This window comes from Platichthys flesus, chromosome 11 (assembly GCF_949316205.1).
Source record: "Platichthys flesus chromosome 11, fPlaFle2.1, whole genome shotgun sequence".
Lineage (NCBI taxonomy): Eukaryota > Metazoa > Chordata > Actinopteri > Pleuronectiformes > Pleuronectidae > Platichthys > Platichthys flesus.
The window spans coordinates 25,584,689-25,598,039 of record NC_084955.1 but is presented as its reverse complement, the minus strand read 5'-3'; the positions used below and the strand labels follow the sequence as shown (position 1 = coordinate 25,598,039).

General features: G+C 46.8%; 1 protein-coding gene across 8 annotated transcripts in view; it reads left to right on the top strand.

Moving 5' to 3' along the window:
- Positions 1 to 1,307: 1,307 nt before the first annotated feature.
- The window catches only part of mef2d (myocyte enhancer factor 2d), a 73,375-nt gene continuing 61,331 nt past the window's right edge, over positions 1,308 to 13,351 (top strand). For all 8 annotated transcript variants that reach the window (XM_062398483.1, XM_062398482.1, XM_062398485.1 and 5 more), the window contains exon 1: positions 1,308 to 1,445. The gene's annotated coding sequence lies outside the window, so the exon portion shown is untranslated. The remainder of the gene's footprint in view (positions 1,446 to 13,351) is intronic.

Here is a 13,351-nt window from a genome sequence, read left to right as displayed (position 1 = left end):
CCACAACATCACAACTACTGACCATCAACAGCACAACAACATCGCAGCTACTGAACATCTCAACTACTGACCATCACAACATCACAACTACTGACCATCACAACATCACAACTAGTGACCATCACCAGCACAGCAACATCACAACTACTGACATCTCAACTACTGAACATCACAACATCACAACTACTGACCATAACCAACACAACAGCACAACTACTGACATCTCAACTACTGAACATCACAACATCACAACTACTGACCATCACCAACACAACATCACAACTACTGACATCTCAACTACTGAACATCACAACATCACAACTACTGACCATCACAACAACATCACAACTACTGACCATCAACAACAAAACAACATCACAACTACTGACCATCACAACAACATCACAACTACTGACCATCACCAACAAAACAACATCACAACTACTGAACTACACAACAACATCACAACTACTGAACATCTCAACTTTATAGAAAGTTGAGATGTTCTCAACTTTCACTCTGGTATAAAAAGCCTGTGCCTGCTCCTCACTGACGTCACGTGACGCAGCTCGGAGTACAGAGTGTAAATAAAGAATAAAACACTTTTTAATAATTCATCATCCTCGTGTGAACCTGAGCGCGTGTGAGAGTGAACTCGTGCACGTGTGCTGCGGTGACACGCGCCTCACAGCGTCACCGCCACGTCACTGCCTGCCTCACTGTAAACACCGTGCTCCTCCGCCGAGGACAGACAAAGTAGTCCTCTGCTCTGACATGAAGTGAAAGTAAAAGCTGTTTGATTGAACGGTTTGTTTCTATCACAGTGGGAGTGGAGACAGAAGTGACGCAGAGTTTGTGTGTTTGTTGAGTGGATGTCAGATACACACTGTTGTGTTGTCAAACTGAACAAATATCACAACAGGGTCTGAACTCTGGTGTTCAAGCTTTTTCTGTGTGAGGGTCCAGAATCACTGCTGTCAGGTCCATTATGTTATTAAAGTGTGGGCGTGCGTGCGTGTGTGTGTGTGTGTGTTTGTGTAGGCGGGGTGGGGGGTGTGTGTGGGGTGGGGGGGGGGGGTCGGGCTGTGATTTGCTGTGAAAGTCACTCGCTGCTGTCAAAACATGACCGGCGGAGGGATACGGAGTCTTAACACATGATGTCGCCACCGGCCCCGCCCACCCTCCGACGACTCTGCAGGCGGCGACGTGATTGGCCGCACCGCCCGCTCCCATTGGCCCGTGGTGGCTGTCAGTCAGCGGAGCGGCGCTCAGGGCGGATCAGGCTCCATTTGCCTGAACTCATAGTTCCACTGGATCAGGAAGGTTCTGCTGCGAGCGGCGCGGAGAGTTACACTGCGCCTTTGATCCCAGCCCGCGAGCGCTTTGATCCGACCCAGTGACGCTGGTCCGCGGCGTCATCACACAGATGTGGACCCGCTGCTCCGGTGAGTCTCCTCATGTCTCCTGTGTGTGTGTGTGTGTGTCTGTGTGTGTGTGTGTGTGGACAGCCCGTGACAGCCGTGTGTCAGCTCGCCGAGGCGGTGCGTGTGTGTGTGGACGGTCCACGGTTCCTCTGGCGCGAGCCCCGGTGCTCGAGCTGCTCCGCGCGCGACACGAGGAGTCAGCGCGGGGGCAGCTCCTCTCCCCGGTACCGTGTCGCAGCCGGTGGCTCCTCCGGTGGATCAGCGGGAACCGAGCGGCGCTGTAACTTTTATAGCGTCATCAATTCAGTTTACACGTAAAGTGACAGGTTTACTGTGTGTGTGTGTGTGTGTGTGTGTGTGTGTGTGTGTGTGTGTGTGTGTGTGTGTGTGTGTGTGTGTGTGTGTGTGTGTGAGAGAGAGTGTGTGTCCTCACATCCTCTAAGCTGTTGTGTCGCTCCAATAATTTCACGTCTCCTTCATGAGCCCATTTCCGACGATTGTGCTCTCGTCGCTGTGTGTAATTGCTTTCCTCCCGGGAGAGCGAGTCACAGCAGAACTTCTAATTTCCTCCTCAGACCCGGAAACCGTTTTACATCCCAGTAATGAAGATATCAGTAAACTGAGTGCGAGGGGACTGGGAGAGAAGCAGGGGACTGGGAGAGAAGCAGGTGACTGGGAGAGAGGCAGGGGACTGGGAGAGAGGCAGGGGACTGGGAGAGAGGCAGGTGACTGGGAGAGATGCAGGTGACTGGGAGAGAGGCAGGTGACTGGGAGAGAAGCAGGTGACTGGGAGAGAAGCAGGTGACTGGGAGAGATGCAGCTGACTGGGAGAGATGCAGGGGACTGGGAGAGAGACAGGTGACTGGGAGAAATGGAGGTGACTGGGGGAAATGGAGGTCACTGGGAGAGAGACAGGGGACTGGGAGAGAGACAGGTGACTGGGAGAGATGCAGGGGACTGGGAGAGATGCAGCTGACTGGGAGAGATGCAGGGGACTGGGAGAGAGACAGGTGACTGGGAGAAATGGAGGTGACTGGGGGAAATGGAGGTCACTGGGAGAGAGACAGGGGACTGGGAGAGAGACAGGTGACTGGGATAGAGGCATGTGACTGGGAGAGATGCAGGGAACTGGGAGAGAGGCAGATGACTGGGAGAGAAGCAGGTGACTGGGAGTGACAGGTGACTGGGAGAGAGGCAGGGGACTGGGAGAGAGGCAGGTGACTGGGAGAGAGGCAGGGGACTGGGAGAGAGGCAGGGGACTGGGAGAGAGGCAGGGGACTGAGAGAGAGACAGGTGAATGAGAGAGAGACAGGGGACTGGGCGAGAGACAGGTGACTGGGATAGAGGCAGGTGACTGGGAGAGATGCAGGGAACTGGGAGAGAGGCAGGGGACTGGGAGAGAGGCAGGGGACTGAGAGAGAGACAGGTGAATGAGAGAGAGACAGGTGAATGAGAGAGAGACAGGTGAATGAGAGAGAGACAGGGGACTGGGCGAGAGGGGGGGGGGGGGGGGGCAGTGCCTCTCCCTGATTGTCTGACGCTCGTACAGATCCCTCCAGGCCGATTAGACTGGGAGAGTTTGGTGAAACCTTGTTCCAGTAAGATGAGATGCTGAGATGTGACCCTCAGTTATCTTTGGGTTTGGTTCCATTGAGGGATGGTGGTGGTGGGAGGATTTGACGTGCACACGCATGTTTGGTGTTCTGGAACTTTTAGTTTAGAAGTCAGATTCGTCAGTTTCCCAGATTCTGATGAGAAGTTCAAAGTGATTTGACCCAAATTTCAACACCATGAATCGTCTTCTTATTTCCTGTGATCTCATCAAATATGATGTCAAACAGTCGCTCTTCATAATTAGTTTGTTACGTGAGACTCTTCCTCGTTAGAAACCTCCTCATCAGGCTCACGGAGAACCCTCTGGATTCTGCTGTTTTCTCACTTTGACATTCTGCTGACGTTTTACTCGAGGCCTGGAAAAGGTCCTCAGTTACTGACTCTGGCTTTTGCGTTTTCACATACATCACGTTATATCTGGACAGGATCCGGAAAGCAGCTGTGGTCTCTCAAGTCTCTGGAGGACCCCCCCCCCCCACACACACCCCTCTCACGCTCTCACATGGGAACACAATCCACAAATTTAACAAAATATTGTAACTGGACTTGTTCAGTGCAAAAGCTTAAGCTCCAGATAAGTTACAGGCTCAGCTCCAGAAAAGGGCTTTTGTGTCCCTGAGCAGCGTGACGGAGCCGGAGCTGCTCAGCAGAGACGGAGCCAAGCCGTCTTTTTTTCAGAAGTGAAAATCATCTTGGATATTATTCTGCCGAGCGTCCGTCCAAACTGAGCCAGAGTCAGAGCTCGGAGGTTTGTGTAGGAGCAGGACTTTGCTTTTTGGTTTTCCTCACTGAAGTTCCGCCATGTGCTGCATCGTGTGCTCCGCTGGCTACAGTCACAACACAGTGGTGGTGGGGGGGGGGAACCACCTCCCCCTCTTCCTCCCGCCTCCTCCCTCCTCACTTCTTAATTTGAGGAAGTACAATCATTCTCTCCTGCTGCAGCTTCCTGCTGAAGTGCAAACAGAGGCTGCCGTGCTCTCCAGACATGACCGAGCGCCGGGGTCTGTCGGAGTCACGTGAGGGGACGAGCGTCTGACTGCACAGACGTGAACTTTCACATGTGCAAGTGCACGTTTTTATATTTCTACAGAAACATATTATCATGAACAATTATTGGCTGATAGTTTCTCTTGACAGTTTTTCTGCACTGTGTCAGAACACGGTGACACAGCCTCTGGTGTCGTCACCCGTCTTGCTAACAGTGGAAAACCTTTTAGGGTATTTCATTTTCTCACTGGAGAAACTGGGACCAGTGAGTGTTTGGCAGTTTATTTTGAATTATTTTCTTATCCCAACATCCAGTCTGTTATTTTTAATCAATTAATTCACTTTAAAGTTCATGCTTGATTTCAATAGTTATAGGTTCTTATAAGCATTACGCTTTTGGTTTGGTAAAAAAATCAAAGCCATGATAGTTTAACAAAAAACAAAAAAAATATTATAACTATATAATAAATGATAATATATAAGTAAGGTAGTAAGTTAATTATGACCTTGGAAACAGCAGGGGTCACATCAGTCTCACCATCTTCTCTAGTCGAAGCTGCTCTGGAGCTTTAAATCTTCTGCATGATCTCAATCAGAATGAAATTGTTCTGATTGTCACAAAATGTTGAAGATTCCATCTTCTCTCCCACGTTAGTGACAAAGTTGAAAAGCCACTCAGGGCAACACGGACAGGAAGTCTTCTAAACGCCTGTAAAAGTGGGTCAGCTGAGTGAAAGCTCCAGATCAGCTTCTAACGGACCGATGGAGATTGTTGTGTTGAAAGCAGAAAGTCGCTCCCTCCCTTTTTTAAATTAACAGCCTGTTATTTTCTGAGAAATCTTCCAAGTTTCAATAAGATCGGTTCTGTAGTTTTTGCATAATCCTGCTGACAGAATAACAAACAGAAATGGATCCAACCTCCTTGGTGGAGGTAGAGGATCAGATTTTAGTTTAATTTAAGTATTTTTGATTTCAGATGATGAATCCATTTGTTGATCGAGAGGAAAGATTCACTAACTGTTAATGACTAGATGATTGGGTGAAGTCGTTCCTCAAGCTTCCCGTATGTGGTCATGTGTTGATGATGAACATAATCCTCCTCGATGAGATCCTCCCAGTTCTACCTACTGTTGGAGTTATAATGACTCTGTGGTCAGTGGAGAGCTGAATCAGGTCCCAGCCAATCCTCTGAAAGAGGCTGGAGAGCGAGCAGCAGCTTATTAATTCCCTGACAGATATTGCAGCGCTCTCCATTAGTCAGGGCCCGCCACACTTCCACAGTGGGACCCAGGACGTTGGCTCACACTGTAATTGTAACTGGGGTCTAATTTTCACTAATCAATGTGTTTGTTGGCCGGGCTGCGTATCGATGGGCTGTAATCACTGCTGAAGCCAGGGCTGCATCAGGGAGTGGGAGCAGAAAGTCACATCAATCTGTTTCACGTTCCAGCAGCAGGGACAGAACGCTGCTGAGTCCTGGAGGACGAGTCTCCGACACCTTGTTGATTTGTCTGTTTACCTTCTGAGCTCAGCCTCGGAGCTGGACGTGTGTTTTCCGTGTGCTCGCCTGAAGCTGACCCGTGCTCCTGCTCCAGAATCAACCCGGTGAGCCCAGTTAGACGAGCGCGCCCCCTTTACCGCTGTCAGACCGAGAGCCTCCACGAGTCGAGCTCCTTTCAAACCGACGGATCATTTCGGCAGAAAGAAGTAATTACTACCTGCTCCGGCCGTGCTGCTTTCATGGCCTCTTTTGTGTACTGATTCCGAGGCAGATTTTGTCCACGGCTGTTCCCACGCTGAGCGAGGAGAACAGGAAGAACTCAGCTGCACAGCAGGCCTCTGCCTTCTGCTATTATGGCTATGATTCAATCATGGCAGGGCAGCGCTTTACCCCGGCACATTGAAAGAGCCAAAGAAACGTCCTCCCTCCCGCTCCGTTAATGGAACTTGAAGCCAAAGGTGTTTTTATACAAAGAGGAAACCATCAGCCACTTAATGTGAGAAGTAGTAGCAGCAGCAAGCCTCACCTCACAACCCACTCTCCCCCCACTGCCATTTCAAAATGGCCTCCCTCCTGTGCCTGCAGCCAGAGAAGCGCCAGGCAGGCTGGAGGAACCAGGTCGGCTGAGACATGAGATGTGGCCTGTGGTTTGTTTTCTTTGGCCCAGGCCAGAGTGTAACGTGCAGAAGCAAAGCTGAAGCATAACAGCTCAGTCACTTCATTGATTTCTTGGTTTTTAGCCATCAAATACCATTTGTTATATCTGGAAATGGGTACAGGTACCTAGCTACCTTTACCTTCAGTACTTTGCTCTCTGTAAAACCAGAACATGTATCTTCACCTCCCGGAGACAAACCTGCTGAACCTGGTGAGAAGAACCTTTCGGCAAATTTCTATTTCCAAGGTCAAGAAAGAGCGTTCAAGCTCATTTGATCTCCTCTCATCAACAATTTATAATCTGGTAACATTTTACGGATTGATCAAAAGAAGACATGCACTTGACCAGCCCTTCACGCACAGGGTGATCTTTCCCTCGTTGAAATCTGGTCGGACGTATTTGCCAACACGGCGTCCCTGCTCTGACCCCCGGGGCCGGAGCGAGGGATTAGGATCCAGAGAGGCCGAGGCTGCAAGGCAACAAACCGCCTTACTTACACAGGACTAATCCCTGTCCTCCAGCAAGCTCTTAATTGAGCCATCATCAGCTGCTGATCTACGGGTTAAACATCAATTAAGGTAATGAGCAGATAGAGGCGGGGCTCCTCTTCAGACCAGGGGACAGGGAGGTGAAGCAGGCCCATCCTGAGGAGGAGGAGGAGGAGGAGGAGGAGCAGGAGGTGGAAGAGGAGGACTGAAGTGTGCTGTTCACTGTGATTTGAGTGGAGGGTTGATTAAAGCGGTGCACGACGGAGGCTTCTTCAAACAGCCTGTTGGTGATTTGTTGTTGGTTTAGCTGTGTTGGTTTTGGAGCGGCTGCAGCCTGGGTGAGCTCCTCAGCTGCTGCTGGACACCGGCAGGACTCCGGCCTGATTCGATTTAAATCCAGGGAAAAAACAACTGATCTCCAGTTGATATTGAACCTTTGGATCATTCCACATCAGAGAAGTTTATAAAGTGATGCGATCTTGTGTATTAATGTAAATGCATATGTGGATTCATCATTAATCTCCTTCACTAAGTGATAATGCACGAGTCTGATCACGCTTTTTGAACAAGTGAGTTATTTCTGAAAGCAGCAGAAATTGCACATTGAAGTATCTCTGACCACAACGTGACCTTTTGAGGTTGTTTGTCTTTTACAATTTGTTCAATTAACGGTGATATGAAACACGGAAAAGCTGCTGAAAACTCAGGATCTTTAGCATTTGTTGAGGATTTGGTGATTTGAAACCACCAAACTAGTTTTATTCAACTACAGCTCAATCAGATTACAGCAGAATAAACCATAAATATGATTAATAACCACTAGCTTCTGATATTATCTCATGTTAACAGGAGCGAGCACTGAGCCGCACAGACAGGGACCAGTTCAAAAAGCAGTCTGGTAGATTACCACTTGAAATTTCATTTTTCATCATTTCTCTGTTCCCTCTAACGATTGTGGAAGTGTGTAATTAAGTGTTAAAAGCCTTTTGTGTTAACAAATCACATTTGTCTGTGAAGTGGGATGCGTTTAAGGAACTCATCTGTCCTCGGAGAGCGTGAGTGTGTTGGTTTATTTAACCAACACTTAGCGAGGGTCGGGAAGGGAACCGTCACACAGCCGCCGGTTTGTTTTTGTTGTGCCGGCACAAGCCACCATTCTATAAGATTACTTCATAATTATTTCATATCATCATTAGAGAAACTCCTCCGGGTTTCGATGCTGCAATATCCTGCAAGTCGTCTTTCTGCCTGATTTCATTGGACCGTGGTGAGTTCAGGGAAGCTGCTGTAACCAAGGGGTCAATTAAATGTCAAGCATGTCTGTGCGTTCCCGGGTTAAATTCATCATTTAAATTATTAACACACACAGATGATGCAATCTTTAAATACATAACTATTTTAGTGATCCAGGAACATCTCAGAACCCGAGGTCTGATTTTAGTATCTAAAATATCAAGCCTGAATACTATAAATAAGCTAAACGCTAACAAAGTTTAATGTTAAAGTCCCAAATGTCTCTGATGGTAAATAAAAACATGTGCTGTGTTTTCTGACACAACATAAAGTTTGTTCATCAAGGTAACGCAGCAGAGATCCAGAGGGAAAACAAAGCTTAATTAGATCTTTACTGTGTTTTTTATGTGCTCGAGCTGGAGAATTACCAAAAGGTTCTGGAGACATTTTGTCCTTCTGGTGCTTTCAGTGCTTTTCCCCTTTGTTCCAACACACACCAGTTAAACAGCAGAAACACATGAAGAGCAACATGTTGATTTTGAATGCATCATACGTGTAATGAAACCTCTCGAAGACGTTTTGAGGCAGGAGAACCTTTTTAACCTCGGCTCACTCCCTCCTTATTTCCTCAGGGAGATTTGAGGTGAAACATCAGGAAGTTGTGTTGACGTGAAAACAACCTGATATTCTGTGGCTTTCTGGACGAGCGGCAACTGTTGGTGTCGTCTTTCAGGTGCGGGCGGCACGTTCAACCTCCGAGTTTAACGAGAACGTGGGATTCCACACTCCCGCTCGGTGGAGTTGAACGCCAGAGCGGCCTGAGTCACGACCAGCGCTCTGTGGTCGACCACAGGCGGTTCCATCCCAGAGAAACAGAGCAGCAGAGATCTTCTTGTAACACGAAAAGGTCACAGGATCCGAGTGCATCTGATTGTTCTGCCAAAGTGCCCTCGAGCAAGAGGCTGAAGTCTCACCTGCTCCGCCCACTGTGGTATTTCACTGATGATGTAATTATGGGACGGTTTACGTTGTGTGTCAAAGTTCATCAGATCTGCTCTCGCCTCATTCTAAGAACGTCTGTTACATAAAAGTTCAGCAGGAATAAAGGGAACGCTGGTAAATCCCCACTCGTTGTTGAGTTTTTGTTGATAAAAATATCTCGCTCAGGGAACTAAATTTATCTGCTCCGCCTCGGAAGAAATTGCTGAAAATATCCGGCTTTGGAGCCAAAGTGGAAATCTGTGCTGACCTGGTTTTTTCGCTGTGAGGTGGAAACAGATGAGCAAATGAAAACAGAGAAAGCACGTTACATTTATCTTGATCAGGGATTATGGAATCTGTAGGAATCTGGCCTCGCTATTACATTTCATCTCCGGGCGTTTGCTGTCCCGTCGTCTCTCTCTCTCTCTCTCTCTCTCTCCTCCCTTTTGCTTGCACCACTTTATCCAGATTAAGTTGTATTTCCCTTCTTTTAATATTCTCTTTACCAACCAAAGAGGTCATGTGATGCAAAGCCAGCCAAATGGACATTGTGCAGAGTGTGTGGTGGATCAGAGACCAGCGGCCCTGGATCAAGACACAACCTATGTAGGTTAAATGCAACTTAAACCCAACACAATTTGTGGGATTAACCTTGAATAACAGGAGCTTGAGTGGTGCACAACTCGGAACCAGGCCGGGCTCGACCTTGAACGGGCCGCGGTGTCAAAATCCACTTACTTTCAATTTGAATCCATTTAGTTCAGCTTCTGGCAACCTTCAGCAAAATGGGCTTTTATTTAAAATTCCATTAAGTTCTCAGTAGTCGTGGAGCTTTTGAAAGAGAGTGAAAAGGAGAGAAGCGATAAAATAAATGAGCAACACGGGAAGTGAACGGAGGACGAGTCAGAGGAGCTGCTATTTGTGAATATTCATGTAGTACAAATACAATGACTGCTTTATTTATACCAGTCAGTCACTGGAGGTGCTGCACACGTTGATACGTCAACCATCACAAGCAGGTGAATAAACCAGTTGAACCTGCAGTAGATGGGATGTGTGATTTACCTCAGGAAACCTTTCCCATACGGCTCAGCTCCGGGGACAGTGAAGGTCACAGACTTAGTGTTTTATCTGAGGACAGATACTTGTCAACATGGGACTTATGCTCTGATCTGCTCATAGAGAACCAGTGAGTATCAGGGTCCATTAAAGATCCCAGGTTTTGAGAATAAAGTCATAATACTGTTAAAACAATGTAGTATTAAGAGAATAACATTTAGTTAAACATGAGAAGAAGTCATTGAGTAAATTATATAATATCAATTCTACTAATAATGATATTACAAGATTAAAGAAATATTAATAAGAATAAAGTTTACATTTTTGGCTACATGTCATTTTAGAGGGGGAATATCCGAAGACCAGTTTTTTTTATATGACAAAATGATCTCATTAAATTGCGATTAAATTTTCATATCTTTTACTTTTTTCAAATTAACTTAAATCTTTTAATATTTCCAAATTTTTCTCATTAAATTATGACTCTATCCTCTTAAAATTACAACTTATTTCTCATTAAAGCACAACTAATTTCTTGTATTATTATGACTTCATTCTCGTTATATTATGATCTAATTCCCAATTGTGACTTCATTATGTTATTGTTGAAATCTCTGACCTGCAGAAACACAGAACCTGTTCTTATATCACTGTCACATCACTAATCTTTTAATTGTGGCATCACACGCTCAGAACATTTGATATGTTTCATAACACAGCTGCACTTGAAGGTGACTTGTTGCCAGAGCTCCAGTCAGAGCAGCACGAACCAGGCGGATTATGGAGAATCAACAACGGGCTGCGATCGACCGCTCTACGTTCATCTTGGATTAAGGCTCCTCTGTCCAGTGAGTCAAGCTGCAGGCTCCGCTCAGGTCTATCTGACAGTGTTTCCAAGAAGCTCAGAGAACAATGCCTCACACGAGATGATAAAGGAAGAAGTCGAACACCTACAGGCCTGCGAGAAGCTGCAGGAGAGGAGGACTTCTCTTTACTCTGATCCAGGAGCAGAAATGTTCCAGAATCAAAGCTCTTTTCCTGAATCTAAAACTGAGACAGTCACACAGTTGCTTCTGCTGCTTTGGCCAGATATTGTATTTTTTGAGTTTTGAAGGCTTTTCAACACAAAGAGGTAGAAGTGAAGAAGCTGCTCCTGCCTCCTGTTTCTTCTGAAATGTGCCTTTTTGGATCCCAGTTCATTCTTTTCATAGATTTGACCCCAGTCGCGCTGAATGGGCCACGATTGTCACGCATGAGTAATCAATACATCCCTTCACTGTAGCCTGAAGTCAAAACAGTCACTCTGTCACGATTCGTCCTAAAAACCAACCGACCTGCGTTCTGCTTCGTTTCCTTGTCTCCTCTCTGTGAATGTGTCAAAGTGTTGGATGATCATGATCGATTGGAGATTAACTTGTTCTGTGAGACCACAAACTAAAAGGATCTCTGTCCCCACGAGCGTTTCGTCTCCGTCTCTTTTAATCACCGTCCAACACACACACATCTAGAACCCTCCATCACGTGACACCTCACATGTTCCAGATAACATCTCGTCTCCTCCACATGTAAACTGTAAGATACAGAATTTAACTGCACAGCAGCTGTTGGCAAAAACATCAGAGTCAGTAGCACTCGTATTGATTCTCCATGTTGTGGTCTACACTGGTAGCTGAAGCTGGTTGTTTTCTACCAGAAGAGGGTCATGTGATAGACGCTCGACGAATCAGCGAAGGCTACATCGTGCCTGCAAAGAGCCAATCAGCAAGAGGTCGTGAGCGGCGTCGCCCCGAACGCCTCAGTTCAGCCCGTTCAGCCCTGAGGTGTCGAACTACAACAGGGCCGGCAGCGTTTCCAGATTTCTCTGTTTATTCAGTCTGAAGCGATTTGGGAAACTTCCAGTGCCGTGCCACCGAGCTGACGGGGTTACAGAGCGGTGGGAGCAGGGGCTGCTGGTCGGCACAGCTGAAACAGCAAGAGTCCGAGCCAGGAGCTGAAACTGTACACCCAGGCTTCACTCCCCCCCCCCCCCCCCCCCCCTCTCGCCTTCTCACCTCTCTCCTCCTCAGCCTGCCTCTCTTTGATCTGAGGGCCTGGCGTTCTACTGCCCTTCATCATCATCATCATCAAGCCTCCATCCATCCTCCTGGTCCCTCTGGTCCCGTCTCCCAGTGATTCCTCCTCCAGCGAAGTGAGGCGCAGAGGTTACGGCCTCATTTGAATATGTGGATGTATGTCCACCTCCTCCTCGCTGGGGCGTGGCGTCGTTAATGAGCCCTCCGCAGGGCTCATTAAGTTAGCTCGGAGCTAACATGGTGGTGCGGGGTGGGGGGGGGGGGGTGGATGAGTATCTTATTCCTTTCTATTCTTCCTCTGAGGAAGCTGTGGTTTCATGGAGAGAGAAGAAGAAAGGTCCCTCTCCTCCCTCCTTACAAAGTCACACACTTCCCTGTGCTTGTGTGTTTGTGTGTGATGTTGCCATGACTGTAGGCGTGTGCGTGTTTGTGTGTATTCATGCATTAACACACACTGGATCTGAGTGATTGTGTGATTTTCATTCAGTTTTACGATGCAGCTCAAATCACTGGAGTCGCAGTAAAAACCATAAGAACCAAAACCAAACTATGTTTTTCCCCTAAAAAATATTTTTTTTATTGAAGAAAGTACTTTCACTGAACATGAAACAGCCGTAGAAGAACATTTACATTTAAAGAGTAGTTCAACGTTTTTGAAAATGTGCTTATTGGTATGTTTCAGAAACGAATCCTCCAGACGGAGTTTGTTAAAGTACGACCACGAGAATATCGACTTCTCTCTCCACAGTACTCACATTCAAGGCCCTGAAGAATTCATTCTATAATAAAAATGATTATAATAATAATCTTCACAGTTTAGATATTGGCTCTGATCTGGTAAAAAGGGGCGGATCCAGAAATGTATATCAATAATTTCCTTTAACAATGTGATTGGACGTTTTCTCTGATGAGAAACCTTCATGGATCCTGATAGAATAATTAATCCCACATTTTTAGAAGAGTGATTTCTGTATGTGAGTAATTTGGTTTCGGATCCAAATAAAAATCTGGATCTAGCTGATTTAAATGTGGTTTCATAAAGGGGCTGGGCTTTAATTTGGTTTGTCTGTTTTATCAACCTATTGGTCTTTTGCGGTGGAGATTATGATTCCATGATCTAAATTGGTTTTATTTTGGCTTAGCTATAAAGCCTGATTGAATTCCAAGGGACTGTTGGTCCTTGGTGGAAGAAAGTGCTTCACTGAGACATATACTGGTTTCCTATTCAGTTGAGTTCAAGATCTAAAACAGTTTTTGAATGTGGATGTAATGGCTGCATGTCGTCCGTCCCCCTGCTCCTGTGGAGGTGGCTGTAGACCTGGTGGAAGGGTTAG